We start from the raw sequence: 22,123 nt of genomic DNA, 5'->3' as shown, positions 1-22,123 counted from the left end.
GTGGGCAATTCCATACACAGGTCAGGTGGTGGTGGCAAGCTACCTGACAGTGGAAGGAAAACCTCTTCAGATGTTGACCTTGGAAGGCAGGGCAGATTAGGGTTTGCAGGCCAGTGCAGGCATGTTCTTCAACAGTTACACTACAATCATGCAGGCCTTAACTTAGACAAACGATGTCTTTAATGGAATGTCAGCCTAGACAATAAAATTAAAGCTCTTCTCAACTCTCAGCAAAGGAACTGAGAAATCACATAAATTTATCTTACTCAGACATTTTTGCTAATACTATTTCCTTTCTGAATCCTTCTTTAACCACAGCCAGACAAATTAACCGGGGCCATACAGGAAAGGCATGGTTCAAAGATCAGATCTTGGGCAACGGAATGAGGCAAACTTTACATATACTTCAAAATAGAAACAGAACAACCAGGTCTGATATTTCAGTTCATCATGTGTCTCAGTTTGTTCCCAATATAAGCAGCTCTAGTACAGAAAAGTATAAACAGGAGCAAACGATCACTCTCTGGTCTATTATGGTCTATTAGGAATATCAAAATGCCAAATCCTAGGTAAAAGAGATGAAGAAACCAAAGTATAATCAACGATACTAGCTCCAGAAGAGCTTTAAAAGGTATTAAACCCATTCGAATGATCATATTCAGTACCGTGGAGACTATACAAACCAAATCTAAAAGCCAGATTCAGAAGGTAAACCCCTCTCTTGTTCAAAATTTTATCAAAGGAAGACCATGAAAGTTACCATAAGCTCTCCAGGCTAAATTGTACCTTTCTGATAAAGCTATTAATGTTCTGGCTCCCTCTAGAATTAAAATCTCCCACTAACTGGATATTAGCACTGGAAAGCAGTTGCTCTGCTTTCTCCATTGTCTGCTGTAGGAGGATCAGACTTCCAAGAGTCATCCTAGAGTGCATCCCATAGCGTAGAGTCCACAACAGAGAAGGCCTCTACATCAAAAGATATAAAGGTCAACAGACCACCACTGGCCCTCCCAAATGGGCCAGGTTTAATGGCTAGTAAAGCAAAGGACCAAAAGCACTGCAGATAAAGTAAGGGGTTCAGGCACCATGTTTCCTGGAGGAAGACGATGTCAATTTGTAAAGTATTGTTTGAAGCTGTTATTCACAAATTTAGAGTGCCATTCAGCAGCATTCCAGGAAATAACTCTAATACATCTAGAGTCTTTTAAATAGTTGATTAATAGGATTTAAGGTGACTGGTGTTGATATCTCACCCATGAGGCCACATTTTCCTGTATCAAACAACTCTGTAGCCAAACAGAATTGTATGTTGGATTGAAAGCTTACATTCTGAATAAAATCTGGTCGGTCTTAAAGGTGCGACTGGACTCCAACTTTGTTCTATTGCTTCAGACCAACACAGCTGCCCACCTGGATCTATCCGTATGTTAGATCGTTCAGGTCCTACCTGTACTTTAGTGACTGCTACTAGATGGTTTAGTTTCTTCAGTGAATAAGCAGGCTAATTCATTGTCACAGTTTGAAAGGTTGTTGGATAGGACAGGTTCACAGTTCTGGGCGGGAATAACTGGAGGCTCAGCTAACCCTCGGATCAAAAGTGTTTCTTCCTCATTTCCCTTCTGGGAATTGTTCACTGCTAAAATAGAGTATGGTATCAGCGATTCAATAGACAAACATAGACAAGTTAACATATTATCAAATCCATCCATCTTGCCAAGAATTGCATCTGGATCATTAGCAGTTGAAGTTCCAGGAGGGGGTGAAGAGGACATTGTACAAGAAGCTTTGATAATTAATGCTACAAGTTGACTTCTTTAAAGACTAATCCTCTCTGGTTCTTACCACCCTGAACAATTTAGTGTCATCCACAAACTTGGCCACTTCACTGCTTACTCTCAACTCCAAATCATTTATGAACAAGTTAAAGAGCATGGGACCCAGTACAGAGCCCTGCGGCACTCCACTGCTTACCGTCCTCCACTGCAAAGACTGCTCATTTATACTCACTCTCTGCTTCCTATTAATTAGCCAGTTTTTGATCCACAAGAGGACTCCATGAGCCTTTGATGAGGAACTTTATCAAAAGCTTTCTGGAAGTCAAGGTAAACAACATCTATTGGGTCTCCTTTGTCCACATGTTTGTTCACCTCCTCAAAGAAATGTAACAGGTTAGTGAGGCAAGATCTTCCCTTACAGAACCCATGCTGAGTCTTCCTCAATAGCTCGTGTTCATCAATGTGCCTACTCATTCTGTCCTTGATAATGGTTTCTACCAACTTTCCCTGATCTGGTCTGACTCTCTTTCCCTCGTCTGACTCTCTAGCCCTGTTCACATGTTACAATAAACGCATGTAATTTGTGAGAAGGAACCAACATATACTTACTTGAATAAATGTGGAGTTTCTATCACACATTCTGCCGTTCAGATGTTGTATGTAACATGAGCATTACTCAACAGACATATAAAGAAAACACAAACATAGCATGAATGTACCTTGTGAACAACACTCATTTCATGGTTGCTCACATGTGCAATTCATCTTTATCAGACTGAAGAGGGAATGTGATCTTCAGTCATACCTTTTGGTATCCTTATTAGCAAACATCGTGATGCTGCCTTATGCTGAATCAGGCCATCAAGGTCAGTATTGTCTACTCAGACTGCCAGTGGCGCTTCATAATCTCAGGATGAGGTCTTTCACATTCCCTACCAATTGATCTGTTCAGCTGGAGATGCTGGGGATCGATCTGGGATTTTTTGCATGCTGTACCACTAAGCCACAGCCCCTTCCCAATTCTCTAATTCAGAGCCCCTTTTTCAGGCTTGGAAGTTTAAATAGCCTTGCTCTGCTAAGGGAGAAAAAAAGAGGAGAAGATCAAGTGATTTAAAAAAAAAATTGTTGTGCTTGTTCCTACAACACTCAGCTGAGTTTAGTCTCTCATGTTTCTGTTGAAGGAACAGAAACTAGCGTGAATATCAATTCAACAAATGCAAACCCAAAATACACAGAACTATGTGCGATTCACCGCTGAAATCAAAGCCAGAAGCTATCAATGTATTTTTTATGAGTTGGGGTAAAGATGGAACAGAATTTGAGAACTGGAAAACGCAAGAGCGCCATCTAGGCTACAAAGGGTGATGCTGCGGCTGAAGTGCAGAGAGAGCTTGATGTTGAGAACCTCAAAAACTCCCTTTGAACAAATCAAGCCCAGTTCTCTGTGCCTGGCTGCAGCTCTCTCAGCAAGCATTGTTCCCAGTCCTGTTCTGGAGATGAGCCTTTAAATGAGTCCCTAAACATGGGACCTTTTGCAAGCAAAAGCACTGAGCCACAGTTCCACCCTGCCACTGTCTGCTGGTACGGTACTAGGGCACTGTACTACTGCACTATAGCACACAGCCTTGTGCTATAGCAGTTATTGGCATATAGAGCTGGGAGCTTTACAGGTTCCAACAGGACTGCATTTGTCCCTTGGGTCAGCTGTTCCCTGTTGAATGGGTAGCTGCAATACCACACCCATCTGTAGTGGGGGCAGCGCAGTGGAGATTAGGCCAGCACTCCCCACCTCCCCCCACCTCCCCCGTGGCAAGTATACGAAATGTGTAGGTCTGCTTCTAGAGTTCCTAGGTACTGGTTTTCTGGGCAATTACCCAACTCTACCAGTTGCTGGGACCAGCCAAATAAGCAGCTCCCATTCAGTCTCAGTTTAGATGGCCTGGAGATGGATGTTTAGATGGTCTGGAGACATAACAGACCAGTGGGATGTGCTTGCTGGCATAACAGATGGTGATACCAATGGAGGCAAGGCCACCCCAAGCAGCTATAGCACACAGGCGCTGTTCTCCACCACCCCCCCTCATTCACGCTGTAGCCCGCTGGTTCTAAGACAGACTGTCTTGGAGTTGGGTGACAACATTACCATATGGCTGGGGGGTAGCTCATGTCTGCTCCCACCAGCTTCAGTGGCACAGCCGTAAAGGGGGGCACCCTCCCATCCATTCTCTTGTGCCCCCCCCAGCTCCAAATGGTCTGCAAAAGGCCTTTGTAGACCATCACTAAAACTGGGAAGGCTGGCTGGTGGCAGCAGGCACAATCCAGCCCGTGGCTTCCTCCTCCAAAGCACCCACTGCCAATTTGGCAACCCAAGTGACATCTTAGGAGGCTTTGAAGAAGTGCAGAATCTCTTTCCCTCTAGTGTTAATTTCCCGAGGATCTTCTTGAGCCTGTGGGCATCTTTTGAATTCTGACACAGGGTGGCAGGTGTACCACAAAATAGCCACCCGGGAGACAGAGCCAGCTACACACAGAGAGAAAGCCCAAATGCAAGGTAGTAAATTATAAAGATATGCTAGGGAAGAGGAGTCAGAGAGAGAATAAAACCAACACCGGAGTGGCAGCTGTCGCTTAGATGTTATTTTAATCCACACAGCCCATCAGATCTTAAATGGGCAATTAGACGCCCTCCTGGGCAGGAGCCTCACCTTCTAAAAACACTTGGTGGGCACCAGGAAAGGTGTCAGGGGCACCATGGCATCCCCAAGCACCATGCTGGGGTCCCCTATTCTAAGCCAAGGGAGGAAAGGAATGGCAGAAAAACAAGAAAGACAATATTTATCCTCATTTTCAATTGCTTTTCGTAATCTTTTCCCCTAACTCTTTATTATTAAAAAGAAACCAATCTCCTTAAACCCCACTTCCCTGACTGCAGAACAAGCCGGTATGGTGTAGTAGTTACTGTGTCAGATTAGCACCAGGGAACCTTGGGTACAAATCCAAATTTTGTCATGAAGCTCATTGAGTGAGTTTGGGCTAGACAACTTTCCTTACCTTACAGAGTCATTGCAAGGGTCAGACAAAAGAGGGAAGAACCACGTAAGCCCCCTGCACTCTTTATAACAAACGGTGAGAACTGTATTTAAAAAGCAACAATAAATACAAATATAGTTCTGCTCTGCACAAACTGTGTTCAGATACACATCAGAATCAGCTCTGCTTCCTTCTGAGCTGAAGGCCCAAGACACCACAGCCGTGGGCTCACTGATCCGAAAACACGGAAATCACAGGTGGGAGGGGCCATCCCATCCCTGGAGAGGACTGCTCCCTAATTGACCCCATTGTGTTTGGAGAAAACCAGTAGACCAACCAATCAACCAACACAGCACACACCCTCCCAAATGCTCCGGGAGTCTGTTCCTTTGTCTGGGGCAAAGCGTGTGGGCTGCCTGAAACCACCGCCAGACAAAAGTTGTTAATTATTACAGTAGTTAAAGAGGTTTGTTGTTGTTTTTCTAAGGAGGAGAGGAAAAAACCCACACCCCAATGGCACCAGCGTTATGGGGTGGTTATTACTGGCCTTGTATGAGCAAGCCTACCTAGCTAATTTTGGTCATAATTAACGTCTTTAGAGCTAATGGAAGTTTGGTCCATTGGATAAAAGGGGCATTGTTAGTGGCAGTAACTCCTGGCGTTTCTGCTGTGCAGGCTGAGGTTAGAATGACCAGGAAATCTTGACTTTCAATCTGCCATTAGCGTCAAAACAGCAGTTATGCCCAGGAAATTAAACTACTCACCATAGTGAACTTTTAATGTGTGCGGCTGGATTTGACATCCCATGAGTTATGGGATGTGCTTATTCCTTTTTCAGCCTCTGACTCCCAGGTGTTTATTCAGTCTCAAGGCATCACTGGCAACCTTTTCCACCGCCAACATTTATTTATTTATTTGGTTTGTTCATTGTTGTTTTTTGCGAGAGCTCCTAAGCTCCTAGGACAACACTAAAATACAAACACACACCCCATGCACGTACTAAAATCCAAAGAAAAACCTAGAAAAGGAAAGCCGCAGTGATGTCTTATCAGACATAATTTGGAGGTGGGGGGAGGGAAACGTGCTTAAAAATATTGAATAGCCTGGCTGACAAGGACAGACCATTGGTCTATCTGGCCCATTCGATTAGTTGCTGAGAATCTCTCCCCAGTGAAAACTGTATCTTCAGGCAGGCTGGAAGGAGGGGAAAGAGAAGGAAATCACAGAGGGAGAGAATAGGTAGCCAATGTTTTTGAGTGCTGGCTGCAGGTCAGAGTGGGGGGCAGAAAAGAGATCGTTGGCTAAATTTTCTCTCTCCCTGACAGAGGTATCAAGCAAGGAAAAGCAGACAGGGGGTTGAGGAGGCAGTATGGCGGATAGCATGCTTTGTATGCATAGCACATGTGAAGGTGCCTCATACAGAGTCAGGCTGTTGGTCAATCAAACTCTCAGCCACTCCCCAGGGTCTCTTTCACATTTACTGATAATTTAACTGGAAACTGAACCTGAGTCCTTCTGCATACCTCTTCCACATGACAAGGCTTGTTGGTGATTTTCCCATTGCCACTATGACACCCAGCAGAGGTCTGCGTGAAATGTGTTCTCCACACTTTCTGCTACAGAAATGGTTCCCTTCCATTTGGCACTGAAGCGCCTCCATACTTGCTGTGGTGTTGGTGCTTTGCGGCTGCTGTTGCCATTTGCCACCCTTTTTTATGTATTTTTAGTGCGCATGCGCTATACAAGAACATAGGGGTAACAATGTGCAGCGAATCACCGCTGTATGATTCCTTCTTGCCACTGGAGATTTGTGTTGATTGGCCAAGTGGTGTGGGATTCCACTCCTTTTTTTGTTTTTGTTTTTTCATGCTAATTAGGTAACGATATGATAAAGCAGCATTGTCTTGATATTAAGTGAGGCTTTTATCATTTCATTTCCTGCTCAAGGTGCTAGCTGTACTAGACAGACAGGCAGAATAATATTGTCAATTAAATACAAGCCCAACATGTTAATTTCAGTCCTGTTTGTTGGCCCTGGTTGTCAAGTCGGCTGGATTCAATAACGAGTCTTTGGGTAAAACAAAGCTTCTAGTTTATTGAAAGCAGAACTGAAGACCATGATAGAGAATGAAGGACTGGGGTACATGGACAGTAACCAAGCATTTAAGGTATAGATCAAAGGATTCCTACGGGCGGGGCACTCTATGCAGTATATTTTCGCACAAGGATGTTACTCCCTCGTTCCCAAGCCAAGGCCTTGGCGCTTAACACTCTCACAGACACCCAGCTTGAGAAGGCTCCACAATCTTGTTCACATATCAGCATTTCAAAGCAGACTACACAACAAAGGCATAGCTAAGAGGAGGATGGGGGGAGGAGAGGTAGCTAGCAGCATCAGTGTTCAGTAAGAGCCCAGAATCCCTTGCTTCTGAACCAGAGTTAGACAACATGTTAATAATGATACAGCAGACTTGACACTGGTATTAGACCAAGAGGTCAATAGTTACACTTTTTTCCCAAATATAGTGTTAGAGCTGTTCACATAGTCAAGAAAATCAAACCATTTTTGTAAAAACCAGTCTCCCGCTTTAGTATTGTCTAGCATAATAATAGCAGTTGTCAGCTTATCCTGAATCAGGACATCCCACACCTTTTTGCACCAGTTCCGGAGTGGAGGGGTATCAGGTTGTTTCCAGCCAATGGCAATAGTAATTTTACCTGCAAGCAAAAGTAACACCACTAATTCCTGTTTTAAAATTGGAAGCGGCTGATCAGGCCATAAGTTTAACAGAACTACTGCAGGTGTGCAAGGGATACTAACCCCTATTATTTTTGATATTATTTCCAGGATAGACTTCCAGAATTGATATGCTCAATTGATATACTGCCGGCAAAGTATGTGAATTTTATAATCTATTAACTTTGAAATGAATGTAACTCACTGGTTTCCAACTTCCTGATCTATCTATACCCTTTGAGGAGTTTTTTCTGTAAAGGCTTACTGATAATATCAAATGCGACGGTACATGTAAGGCTATGTTTTGGACCCCATGTTGGGGTGTGTTTATTTTACTGGTACTTTATTTAAACTTCTTTAATAAAAATTTAAATTATAAAAAAAAAATAGTTACACTTTTTTAAAAAATAAAATTTCTGGTGCCCACACAGCAAAAAAAAAAAAATGATGTCAAAGGGAGCAGCACCATTCTAGGCAAAGAAAATACGCAAGAAAGGTAAACTTTCAGTAAAGATCAGATCAAAACTACAGTAGTTTGATGTCTGAAACATTTGATCAAATACTGAGCGATAGCCCTTTCCTAACAGCCTTCTTCGAAGTCTACCTTGTCTCTTCTGACTGGCAGCAGCTCTCCAGGGTCTCGGGCCTTCGTATCATCTACGGCCTGATCATTAACTTGAGATGCTGGGGATCAAACCTGGGACCTTCTGTATGCCAAGCAGATGCTCGTTCACTGATCCAAGGTCCCTCCTCTGTTCAGATATTTATGACTGCACATGCTGTATGCGCATAAACAGGAACAGTATCCTACCTGCTGGCCACACCACAACTGTACACAGGGGTACCAAAATATCTGCATAGAACATTATGCTCATTCAAGTGTATGTGCTGGGGCTTTGACAGGGAGAGTGATGTCCCACACCAGTCATGCACACAAACCCCACATGCATACATTCGTATGCAGTTAGGGCTCTGTGCACACATTCAGCATTCCACATGCACATCTTTGGGAGAAGGCTGTTGATCATGACTCTGCCCAGGGCTTTTTTCCTGGAGGAACATGGTGGATTGGAGTTCCAGAACCTCGTTGTGGAAACAAAATTCTGAAAAAGTGTCTAAAAGTTCATGAGGGGCACCAGGGGAGCATGACCAAGTTTGATCCAACAAAGTACGTGAAAACACAGTTGCTTCAAGGTCATCATTCAGCTTTAGGCACAAAAAAGAAAGACCCGAAAAAGAACTGAGGAAGTTGGTGGCATGTCTAAAGTTTGGAGACTGTTTTAAAGTAGAGGTAAGTCCATAGCACATCAAAATAATATTGTTTCAAAGAATCCTGTGCGTTTCCCCTTCGTTTCCCTCTTGAGAGTTCTGGCATCTCTTTTTTTCCAGAAAAAAAGCTCTGATTTCTGCTCCCCCTCTATGTGCGTGATATTGAAGGCAGTTAGAGAAACAGTGGGAAAGAGAAGGACCAAAGGCATTAACAGTTCCTGAGGAAACACCGCCATAGACTCCAGCAGGCGACAAGAATCTGTGCCGTGCATGGATTTTGCTTCCATTCATAAAGCATCTCAAATACCTTCACAAGCCACAACATGCCCTTAATCCCACAACAAAATCAAGTCAAAGAGCAATTAATATTCTGATACCTGTGGCCAGCCAAAGTGATATAGAGCTGATGATTTCTTTTTCCATTTTACTCCAGCTGTGGTTACTTTCCACTTTTCCCCCCCTCAGCCCTTCTCTGGGCAGTGGTTTTGGGAGCAGCAGGGTTCACTTCTGTGGGTAACCTGCACTCTCAGCTGTTGATTTAATTAACTCAGCCTTTCTCAGTGACTCGATGGTAACAAGTCAGGCAGGGCTGAAAGGCCAGCACTGATCTCGCCATAAAATGGGTTTCTCATTTCCAAACTTTGGAAAGTCAGTTTGGTGTAGGGGTTAAGTGTGTGGACTCTTATCTTGGAGAACCGGGTTTGATTCCCCACTCCTCCACTTGCAACTGCTGGAATGGCCTTGGGAGTTGTCCTCGAAAGGGCAGCTGCTGTAAGAGCTCTCTCAGCCCCACCTACCTCCCAGGGTGTCTGTTGTGGGGGCGGGGGAGGTAAGGGAGATTGTGATCACTCTCTGAGGCCAATTCTGCAGTAGTGTTTGCCTCGGCGTCACGGCTGTATTTTCCCCGGGGCTACTGTCGGATTCTGATCCGGTGTGGTGGTTTGACCCGCTTCTCACCCTTTTTTGCACCGCACCAAAGTGATCCTCATGTTGCCAGAAGTTTTTGAGTTCTAGATTCTTGTGCAGAACTCTTGCAACTGTGCAGACAAGCTTCTGCAATATTAGAACACACCCACACCATTCCATGCCCACAATTCCACCCTGTTATTGCATCGTTCACTTGTGCATCACTTTTGCCCCCTTCCCTTTGAAATCATGCGTGGCAATGAGCAATTAAAAAAAAAAAAGAACTCCAATTCGCATTACAACAAAATACAGTACATCGCGATGTAACGCAAGCCTTTTTCACAATTCTCCAATTTCATTGTAACACCACCACCACCACCACCACCCCGCTTTTATGGCTTTCCATGATTTGTTATGATCGTCAAACATGGGAATTAGCTTTTGGTTTTTTCCTTGGGAAAAGCGTCTCCTCTTCTCCCTCAACTGAACCCCCCGCCCCCCAATAATTTCATTCATGTTGTTTGTGCTTCAGCACTGTTTTCAAGGGATAGTGGTGTGTTTTACATTCAATGTATATCTTGCTCATGGCGTGCTTGTGCGCCCATTGAAATTGACCCACCATTTTCTGTATTAGACCATGGGAGACAAGTGATGGCGGTGACCTCAGCGGGATTCACAGGCTTGCGAGATCTTGAAACCCCAGTTCACATTTGAGAATCCTCTACCTTGCAGTCACAAGCCAGCCAATGAGCATGTCAGACCATGCGTGCTGGCAAATCAGATCTTCTGTGAAGGAAGGGTCAACTGTCTGGCAAACCAACCTTGCCCTGAATTCATCCATAGACTTAGAAGGCAGGTTTAAGCCTTTATGTACTTTGCCCTATGCAAGAATGCTGAGGGCCTTAGAATGTTCTGCCCTTTCACCTCCTTCCTGGAATACATTTGGGGCAGACAGCTATGGTAAACATCTGTTTCCTTACTCTGTATACTTCTAGTAAATGATTGTGTAGAGCAGAATGTATAAAATAAAACGACCACCACTGTCAAGAAGGCAGCAGAGACAGACTGGTGCGATGAACAGCAACCCTGAGTCATGTGACATTCCTACACTTCTGGATGGCCTGGCGGGGAAAACTTGGGAAGTTTGGAATTGCAGTGTGGAATGAAGGGGGATTATTTTACTGCTGTCCTCCATTAGGCGTCAATGATTGCATTGTAATGTGAACAAGCATCCGTTTAAAAAAACGGAGCGAGGGAAAGGTGCATTAAACTTCTGTGTGCGTAGCGTGGACAAGTACCCAATCAGGATGCGGCAGCAATACGTATGGTGGTCACATTCATTAATATTCATTATGCCAGAAATCACAGATTGTGTTGTAACGCAAACGTGCATGTGTAGAAAAAAAGGGGGTGTAAGGAGGAGAGGAGGGCAGATTGAAAGCTGCTCCGGGAGAAATCCTCTAATGCGAAATCGGAACAGACACTCAGGGAACAACCCCGCAGTGAAAGGGAGGCAAACGCCAACTGCGGAATTGGCCCGAGATTCTGAGTATAGGGCAGGATATAAATTCAGTATCTTCTTCTTCTCATTTATGGAAGGAGAGGCTGAGGTGGCACTTTGGTTTACACATCTAAGGAAAAGCAGGCAATTCTATAAACAGCAATACCCTTTTCAGCCATTATAAATGTGCATACCAGGAGTCTACTAAGTGTTCTACCCATAGTCCTCCCAGTATGTATGGCTGCAATGTAGCTTGAATAGGGGCAACGTAAGTATATGCTCCTATTCGTATGGTACATATGAACCATGAAAAATCCAGTGATCAGTTTGTATATACCGAGGCTTTACAACTGGGAAATGTGCGCATTACCCATTCACACAACATGTTGACCACTTGTATTGGGAGTATTTACATGCAGTTTGGGAGGCTCCTGTTATATGTGATGGGAATGTCTGAAAGGCCTAACAATCTGTACTGAACTGTGCAAAGCCTTAAACCCTCAAATTATGTGTTTTTGTAAAGAAATAATTTGGGTGTGTTTGCTGTACTCCCACTGAAAGAGCAGTGGGGGAAATTTAAAAGTGACCTTTCTGTTTTATATAAAATTGTTGTGTCTTGCAATGAAATCCAGAAGTACTGCACAGCGACGTGGCAGAGGTGACCAGAGGAAGCGAGCGAAAGTACTCCGCCAATTAAGATCTGTGGTGGGAAGTTTGACTGGCCAGGATTGGACTGGGCCAGTTGGAGGGCTGTTCCGGGTATTGTATATAAAGCGGGACCCGGCCCACGTTTCCCCCTCTTGTGATGTACCAGCTAATAAAGTATGTTGCCTTCAACACGTCTCGTCTTCAAGTACATTACAAAAATATACCTTTTTCTGTCACTGGTCAATCAGTGAAAAGTCTGCTCAGAGTGTTTTCAGCACTCATATTTTGAGAACCCAGAAAAGGTCAAAAGATGTAGAGAGCTTGTTGATTAATGCCAATGATCTCACCAACACAAAAGCTCATGTCCTGAATAAAATTTTGTTGGTCTTAAAGGTGTCACTGGACTCAAAAATTGTCCTACTGCTTCAGACCAACCTGGCTGCCCAGCTGGATTTTAAAAATTTGTTTCAGGTGGTTGTTTTCTAATAAGATGAATGATGAGTGTAAATTTAACCATATACGTTCGGCTTTGAAATACTGTTTGTCTTAGAAGGCAGAAAGAACATTCAGCCATGCAGCACTATATTAAAATTATTTATCCACAAAGTTTCTATGTTATTATCAGGGCTTTTTTTGTAGGAAAAAAGCCCAGCAGAAACTCATTTGCATATTAGCCCACACCCCCTGACATAACCATTGTTTCACACTGGGTTTTTTGTAGAAAAACTCATAACCATTGTTTCACACTGGGTTTTTTGCAGGAACTCATATTAGGCCACGCCCCCTGACACCAAGCATCAACTGCTTTCCTGTGCGTTTCTGGTTTATTATTATACACAATATTATACACAATGTCCACAGGAGAGAACAATTGCAAAGAATATGCAATAGGGGAGAGTGTTAGTCTTGCAAAAAAAAAAAAAAAGTCCATAGGGCTTAAGTGTACAATGTTTCTGTAGCCCCGTATTTGTGGGAAAAATTCCAACTGGACCAAAGGCTGCAATAAATCTCTCCAAAAGATTATTGAGTGGGGTGATGCTGCTCCCAGATCTGGTCAACATTTCCAAGATTGGGTCAATTGACAAGGTCAAATATTGAATACACTCGGCCAAAGGTTTTTAAAGCTTTAAATTTAAGGGGGGCAGGATTTTAATCCGTACCAGGCGCAATCCTGATTGCAAAAACAAGTAAATTAATTGGAATTGTAAAACCACAAAATTAACTCTCTTTATCTATCAGCCTTTCTCCCTTTGGGGTTAAACTTTGCCGTGCAGTATTAGACCTTTTAACAAATGTCGGTAAGGTTAATGACTCACCAAATGATTCTTGTCGTTGGCTTTTATGCCAGCATGCCAGGAATGGTCTCCAGTTTTGAATTTTCTGAAAAAAGGAAATAAAACCCCAAACCAGTAATAAAGCAAATAGCAGTCTCCATTAACAAATAAATCAAGGCTGGAGCACTTGAGGCAGCTGATGAACTCTCTTGGTTTGGAGGTGTCTACATTTGTAGCAGGTGGTGGTGGTTCTTTGCTACATTTCTAGGTGTGCCCCACTGACAGTCAGAAGTCTAGGGGGAAAGATGCCTAACTCCCTCGCCTACTAATGTGGCATTGAACACAGTGAAAACTGCCACAGGTATTTGGTAATATGTAGAGCAAGCTGAAACCATAGGCAGCATATTCACCAATCCACTGGAGAGCCAGTTTGGTGTAGTGGTTAAGTGTGCGGACTCTTATCTGGGAGAACCGGGTTTGATTCCCCACTCCTCCACTTGCACCTCTTAGCATGGCCTTGGGCCAGCCATAGCTCTGGCAGAGGTTGTCCTTGAAAGGGCAGCTGCTGTGAGAGCCCTCTCCAGCCCCACCCACCTCACAGGGTGTCTGTTGTGGGGGAGGAAGGTAAAGGAGATTGTGAGCCGCTCTGAGACTCTTCGGAGTAGAGGGCGGGATATAAATCCAATATCTTCTTCTTCTTCTTCTTCTTCTGAACGGTTTTTTTGCCAAGCACCCAGGATAAAGATGTTAAATTTCTAGAAATTTTCAAGTCATAGGGAGAAAAAAAATCCCCTTTCTAGAATGGCAGAAATGCTTCTTAAGGCAAAGTTTTTCACACAAAAAATATATAGCATGACATCTGAGAGATAGGAAAAAATAAAATTTGAAGATAGAAAACAAATTCTGTAGTAAACAAAAGGAAGTGTATTATTGGTCCAGAAATTCTCTCATAGAAGATAAGAAGATGAAGATATTGGATTTATATCCCGCCCTCCACTCCGAAGAGTCTCAGAGCGGCTCACAATCTCCTTTCCCTTCCTCCCCCACAACAGACACCCTGTGAGGTGGGTGGGGCTGGAGAGGGCTCTCACAGCAGCTGCCCTTTCAAGGATAACCTCTGCCAGAGCTATGGCTGACCCAAGGCCATGCTAGCAGGTGCAAGTGGAGGAGTGGGGAATCAAACCCGGTTCTCCCAGATAAGAGTCCACACACTTAACCACTACACCAAACTGGCTCTCATACAGTCCCAGTAGATAGGACTGCGGGCATGTTTGGATATTAAACTAAACTTTTTAACTTTGAGAACAATTGTTAATAATGTATTATCATCAAACATATTATAGCATTATAATTGTTTAAATGTAATAAACAAAAAATATTGAAAATGTTGCATATGACTACAGTATAAGAGGGATTTTTTTTTTTAGTGTTCCCCCAAATTTCCAAATTTTTCCATTAGAAAAACTGAGAAAGTCCTCAGACTTTTCATGTTGTACATTCTGAATGACTGAAATGCTTTGAGAGAAAAGATTTGCCTTAGTCAAGCAGAGAAAATATTTCATAGGACTTTGTTTGTTTCCAGTCTTCCTCCAAATTTCCCAATTTTTCCACTGGGATAATTTAGAAATTCTTTAGACTTTGGGGGTAGAGTCAGGAGACTTTCCCATTTCCTAAAATAAATAAATAAATAAATAAAAGATACAGCAGTGCAGTTCCCCTGAATTCAGTCTTCATTTCCTCCCCCCCCCCAGCAGCTGCATTTCCACGAAATGAAAGTGAACACACACACACAGCAGCCAAAACAAACAGCTTGCAAACACACACTTTTGTTATCTCACTAAGGTAATTTACTCATGAGAGTTGCTGGATGAAACCATCTGCTGTATTTCAACCAACTTCTTCAGACTAACAGGAAAATGAAAGGAGAGCAGTCTACGGAGTGGAGTTTTCCTCTGTTCCATAATCAGGTTCTAGTTAACTTCATTTTACTATATACACCACTTCTGAAACCAATGTAAAACAAATACTCAATTTATCAGAGAACTGCCTACCACGTCAGACTTACCACTTGATATTTCTTGAACAGATCCAAAACCAGCATGAATGCAGTTGATCAGTCTGATCAAAATATGACTCTGGTTCAGCTGAACCTGACTGCGTGTGTGTATGTTAAATCCATATCCATACCTAGATAAATACAGGGCTTTTTTTTTTAGCAGACGCTGGCTCAGTGTCAGGGGGTGTGGCCAAATATGCAAATAAGTTCCTGCTGGTTTTTTTCTGCAAAAAAAGCCCTGGATAAATATATCACTTCTCAAAACCTGAAGACAGGGCAGGAGTGCAGGGCAAGAAAATAAGCAAAGTTTCAGCTTCAAATTCTGTGCCAGCTGAAGCCCTTTCTGATACCCAAAGAAACTAGAAAGGCTTCCATGTTGCTTGTGAAAAAAAGAATCATGTTAGCAAACATTCACCTGGTTTTGCGTGAACATTTCCATGTCACCATTAATCTTCCTTGTTTCCATAACTAAAGCTAAAGGCAGCAAGCGCTTCACCCAAGATGAGATGGATTGACTCAGTAAAGAAAGCCACGGCCTTCAGTTTGGAAGACCTGAGCAAGGCTGTTGATGATAGGGCGCTTTGAAGAACACTAATTCACAGGGTTGCCATAAAGAAGAAGATGATATTGGATTTATATCCCGCCCTCCACTCCGAAGAGTCTCAGAGCAGCTCACAATCTCCTTTACCTTCCTCCCCCACAACAGACACCCTGTGAGGTAGATGAAGATATTGGATTTATATCCCGCCCTCCACTCCAAAGAGTCTCAGAGCGGCTCACAATCTCCTTTCCCTTCCTCCCCCACAACAGACACCCTGTGAGGTGGGTGGGGCTGGAGAGGGCTCTCACAGCAGCTGCCCTTTCAAGGACAACCTCTGCCAGAGCTATGGCTGACCCAAGGCCATTCCAGCAGGTGCAAGTGGAGGAGTGGGGAATCAAACCCGGTTCTCCCAGATAAGAGTCCACACACTTAACCACTACACCAAACTGGCTCTCCATAACTCAGGCGTGATTTGATGGCACCTAGCACACATGCATATCAAAACTATATCTTCATAAATTAACCTGATGAGGACTGAGCATGTTCCAAGAGGAAGGCTGAGAGCAGCTGAGAGAGAGTTAAATCAGAGGCACCAATGAATTGCAGTGACCTGTGAAGATACTGGTAGGCCAGCAAAACATGGGAGGGATTTATTTATATATCCAGATGTTTCTACCCCATTTCCGCTGTAGCTCAAGGTGGCTTGCAATTCCAAATTTAAAAAAAAACATGCAATGTCTACTAACCATTTCCCCACCTTCCTTAAGAAAATGTCCACAGTCTTTGGTTCAGGTAAGCCTCTCTAAACCTCTTCCAAAATTCCCAGTCATTTCCTTTTCCCAACAGCTAAAGGACAGCCTTTTTGGCTTGGCTTGGCTTGGCTTGGCCTTTGAGGAAAGTGCGTTGAAATTTGCATTGATTTGTTATTTATCTGACAGACAACAGAGGTGGGGGGAGGAGTTGTAATTCTATGCACTGGGGAGATTGAATTCCTGTATCACTGTTAGCTACATTAACTTGCTTCCTGGATCTCGATTCAATTACGACAACGTTCCCCAGCATTAATAAATCAATACAGATGCCATTTTGATACATATATTTGAATGTCTTTCATTATAGACTTCAGGGGCAGGGATTAGAGCTGGCGGCAAAGTTAATGGGACATGACAAGGCAGATCAGGTTGGGTAGGTAGAGCTTTGGAGCCGTTAGCTGTAATTGCTTTCCATTGCAAAAAAAACTGTGGCAGAGATATGTTGGAGCTGTTTAACTTCACTTTGGTTATGGCACGGCTGCACGAGGAGGGGGAGAGTTTTGGAGCCAAGCCCCACTTTTGAAAACTTGGACGAAGGGGTTTTGGGCAGGCACCAGTTGAGCCAAATTCACAGAATTCAGTTTCTGGAGAATTTCAGCTTTTCACTTTTTTCTTTTCCAAAATCAAAATTTTAATCCTTATGACTGCAGTGATAAAGAATCAGCTTTCTGCTGCCCAGTATTTGTGGGGCTGGCATCAGACAGGTAGCCAAATAAGGACTTCCATCATTTGAGCAGGAAATGGAGAAGGCCTCAGTTCTCTGTCTAGCTCTTTCCCTCTCTTCATGAATTGGAGGCAGGCTGAATTTTCCACTAAAGGAAAGGAAAGTATAATTGCGACCAATTTCCCCAATTTGACCTTCCGGCCATTCTTAAGGGTTCCCTGTCCTCCCAGGAGCAGCATTTTGAAGAGATCAGATAAGAGGGCTGCAGGAGGAAGCCAGAAAGGTCTGTTCTGTTGATGGAAATGCTTTTTTTAGCTGCAGATTTTGTCTGGACCCAACCTTTATAACTAGCTAGACCAGATTAAAGTATGCAGAAACAAAGCCATTATGCAAAAGAATTTAACTGACACATTTATATAGGTTACGAAAACAGAATTTAGATTATTCAGGTACAGAATCTAAGGCTGTGGTCAGATGGGCAGTTTGGCCCAATATAGTTGCTTTCCCCTAATGGATTATATGGGCTCATTCACACAGCCACATCCAGCAGCCATTCTCCAGTCATACTCACCTTGCCATATGAATATGGAATAAATCTCCACCAGATAACGTCTGGTGCTTACGGATTCCCACACATTCATCCCACATTTCTGGATATCTGAATTTCACTGGTGTGTGCTCAAATTGGTTCAGAAGTGTGAACCTTTATTTCTGTTTTTGCTGTTCTGGTTTTTTTAATGGTAGTGCATATGCACATTTGCTCATATGTGCACATGTGCACTCAAGAAATGTTTCCCCCCCCCAAAAAATCAAAGTTTTTAAAAAAGAAAATTAAGACCAGATCACATGCTGTGCGGCTGCTGACATACAGCATTAATCTGTATGGTCAACCACAAAAGAAATGCACAGTGAAACCAGATCAGGATGGGAATCTGATTGAAAAGTTCTGTCACAAAATGCAATGGACTACTTAGCACCATGCCCAAACTAGCCAGCTTTCCAGTCACTGCCACAGGAGGTGGTGGCGGCCACAAGCATAGCCACCTTCAAGAGGGGTTTAGATAAAAATATGGAGCAGAGGTCCATCAGTGGCTATTAGCCTCAGTGTGTGTGTATATATAAATTTTTTTGCCACTGTGTGACACAGTGTTGGACTGGAGTGGCCATTGGCCTGATCTCACATGGCTTCTCTTATGTGACACAGAGTGTTGGACTGGAGGGGCCATTGGCCTGATCTCACATGGCTTCTCTTATGTGACACAGAGTGTTGGACTGGAGGGGCCATTGGCCTGATCCAACATGGCTTCTGTTATGTGACACAGAGTGTTGGACTGGAGGAGCCATTGGCCTGATCCAACATGGCTTCTCTTATGTTCTTATGTGACACAGAGTGTTGGACTGGAGGGGCCATTGGCCTGATCCAACATGGCTTCTCTTATGTTCTTATGTGACACAGAGTGTTGGACTGGAGGGGCCATTGGCCTGATCCAACATGGCTTCTCTTAGATTCTTATGTGACACAGAGTGTTGGACTGGAGAGGCCATTGGCCTGATCTAACATGGCTTCTCTTATGTTCTTATGTGGCACAGACTGTTGGACTGGATGGGCCATTGGCCTGATCCAACATGGCTTCTCTTATGTTCTTATGACCAAAGTCTGGATGTGCAAGATTATTATTGCATACCAATAATGCTGCAATGCTGTGCACATGTGCTTTGAATCAAAAGCAACCATGGCCTTTTTTTTGAGCAGGAACACACAGGAACACAGTTCCAGATGGCTTGGCACCAGGGGTGTGGCCTAATATGCAAATGAGTTCCTGCTGGTCTTTTTTCTACAAAAAAAAGCCCTGAAAGCAACATATATTTTTCCCAAGTAAAGGACTGGAGTACAATTCACAATAGTCAGGTGCTTCTAAATTGCCATTTCTGTGGTGGATTATGAACTATACATCTTTCCACCAGGCCTGTGGCTGAGGTGGACGGGCATCCTATTATTCAATTGGGCCCCCCTGCACCGATTGCACTGCACGGTACTGAAACGAATGTGCTGGAATTGGAACACCTACGGTAGGTTGGGACAAGTATGCCTAATCGCTCTGTTTATACCATCTATGCTGCCTTGCCTAATGTGAGCTATGGCTTAATTGTTTTAATTTTAATCGATTTTCACTGTTTTAATTGTTTTAAGCTGGTTTGATTGTTTTACTGTGTTGGAAGAAGCTCTGAGACCACTAGAGGAAGGGCGACGTATAAATCTACGGAAATAAATAAATAATCTTTTCTTGGGGTAGAGGTCAGGGAGAGAAGTGCCAGCTACATAGACCAGGATTAAAGCAGCATGCAGCCCTCTCGGCTACTTTTCTCTTTCTGTGAGGTCTCCTTAGAGCCAGTTTGGTGTAGTGGTTAAGTGTGCAGACTCTTATCTGGGAGAACCGGGTTGGATTCCCCACTCCTCCACTTGCACCTGCTGGCATGGCCTTGGGTCAGCCGTAGCTCTGGCAGAGGTTGTCCTTGAAAGGGCAGCTGCTGTAAGAGCCCTCTCCAGCCCCACCCACCTCACAGGGTGTCTGTTGTGGGGGAGGAAGGGAAAGGAGATTGTGAGCCGCTTTGAGACTCTTCGGAGTGGAGGGCGGGATATAAATCCAATATCTTCTTCTTCTTCTTAGAACTCTGAGAATCCCAACATTCACCCTTTTTATGAAAATATAAATTTGTAAAACATTTCTAGCCCTCCTGATAGCTGGAATCTCTTTTCAAGTATCAAGGCAAAAAGGACTCTGTGAGCCAAGAAGCCCCAAGATATATATTTTTTTCTTATCTCTGCACTATTAGCCACATGGGGCTGCAATCTATGGATAGCTAAATCCGCGGATTAGGGCCACACAAAGCCTATAGAGATTTTTCTGCACACTTGCTAGATTTGCTGGGCGTGCAAAAAAATCTGAAATAAAAAAAAAATTAAAGAGGGATTTAAATCCCGCCAGTACTACAACTGCAGACAATGCTCTCACTTGAACACAATGGTGAGCCCAGCAGCAGAGGACACCAGCAACTGTATTGGGCCCACCAGGGATGCCGGAAGTCATGCCAAACCGAGCTGCAGCCACCACTCCAGGCCCAGGTTCAGCCTTTGCTGGCAGCCTCTGCAGACCCAGCAGAAGCAGAGGATGCTGGGCACCACTGTGGGCCCTGTTCTAGCGCAGACTGCTGCTGGAACAGGCTTCCAGTATCAAGTTACAGCATTTTTCCAAGTTAAAATAGAAACAAGGCCAGAGGAAGTTTCAAAAACTCAGCTTGATGTACAGGTCAGGGATCAAGTTTGCCAAGGAATCAGTCAGCACACTGTCAGCAAGTTCAGCATCTATCCAACACACTGGGTCCATGCCCACCAGTTTATCTCAGGGGACTTAACAGCAGGGGTGGCCGAACTTGCTTAACATAAGAGCCACATAGAATAAACATCTGATGTTTGAGGCCCACAAGACATGAACAGATATTACACACGTCTTTATTAAAACTCTTAATATTTTCTTTGCACAAAAAGATAAAATACATATGCATGCACTTTACAACTTGACCATGCTAGAAGGAGACTTTAAAAAAAAAAGTTGGGAATAACAATCCCCATAAAACTAGCATAGGGAAAGATTAGGGAATTGCTTTCGGGAGAAGGAAACAAACATGTACCATATAAATCACTTACCACTACTTGCATCATTATGCATATTTCTTTGCCTTGACACCAAGGTTAGTAAATGCAGCTTCTACAAGAGCTTTGGAACTAAGGGAGAATCCTGCACTGCCCTCTTTAATTCTATCCCTCCTTCCAGTGACTCCCTCAGCATACAACCCCCACCCACCCCCCACAAATCTTGAAGGTCCTCCCTTGCTATTTCTATAAGCAAATGCTGAAAAGCTTTTTTTCAACCTTAAGAAGAAGAAGAAGATATTGGATTTATATCCCGCCCTCCACTCCGAAGAGTCTCAGAGCAGCTCACAATCTCCTTTACCTTCCTCCCCCACAACAAACACCCTGTGAGGTGGGTGGGGCTGGAGAGGACTCTCACAGCAGCTGCCCTTTCAAGGACAACCTCTGCCAGAGCTATGGCTGACCCAAGGCCATGCCAGCAGGTGCAAGTGGAGGAGTGGGGAATCAAACCCGGTTCTCCCAGATAAGAGTCCGCACACTTAACCACTACACCAAACTAGAGCTTGCAGAAGAATACTCTACAATAACAAAATTTGTGCTGGAATCTCTCTGGTGTTCAAAAAAATGGCCCTTCTCTCTCCCCAGGGGGCCTCTACAAACCCCCACCGAACAACTAGGGTTACCAACCTCCAGGTGAGGCCTGGAGAATTACAACTGACCTCCAGACTGCAGAGAACAATTCACTTGGAGGAAAAAGCAGCTTTGGAGGGCAGACTCTAAGGCATCACATCCCTATTAAGCTCCCTCCCTTTCCTAAACTCTACCCTCCCCAGGTACCACCCCCAAATATCCAGGAATTCCCCCATAGCACTTTGGATGAGGTCAGTGTCAGACTCAGTAATGTAACTTCAGCGTTGTTGCCAGAAGTGAATGCAATATCGGTGCAACACCAATCTCCCACTTTTTGCTCCCGCTGCTCTACCAGGGCTGGAGGGAGGCTTCTGCTGAGCGGGAGATCTGGCAGGACTAGATGCATCACCGATTCATGAGTACTAAGTTTTGAGTTAATACAAACAGCATGTTTTTTGTTTTGGCATGATCTGATCTACTACATTTTTATCTTACCCTTCCCCCTTACGGTTCTCCTTCCTCCGTTTTATCCTCATTATAACCCTGTAAGGTAAGTTAGACAGAGAGAAAGTGACCAGTCCAAGGTCACCCAACAAGCTGCATGGCGCATTAGGGATTTGAACCCAGA

The sequence above is a fragment of the Heteronotia binoei genome, chromosome 17, assembly GCF_032191835.1.
Source record: "Heteronotia binoei isolate CCM8104 ecotype False Entrance Well chromosome 17, APGP_CSIRO_Hbin_v1, whole genome shotgun sequence".
NCBI classification, from domain to species: domain Eukaryota; kingdom Metazoa; phylum Chordata; class Lepidosauria; order Squamata; family Gekkonidae; genus Heteronotia; species Heteronotia binoei.
This window is presented reverse-complemented; position numbering follows the sequence as displayed.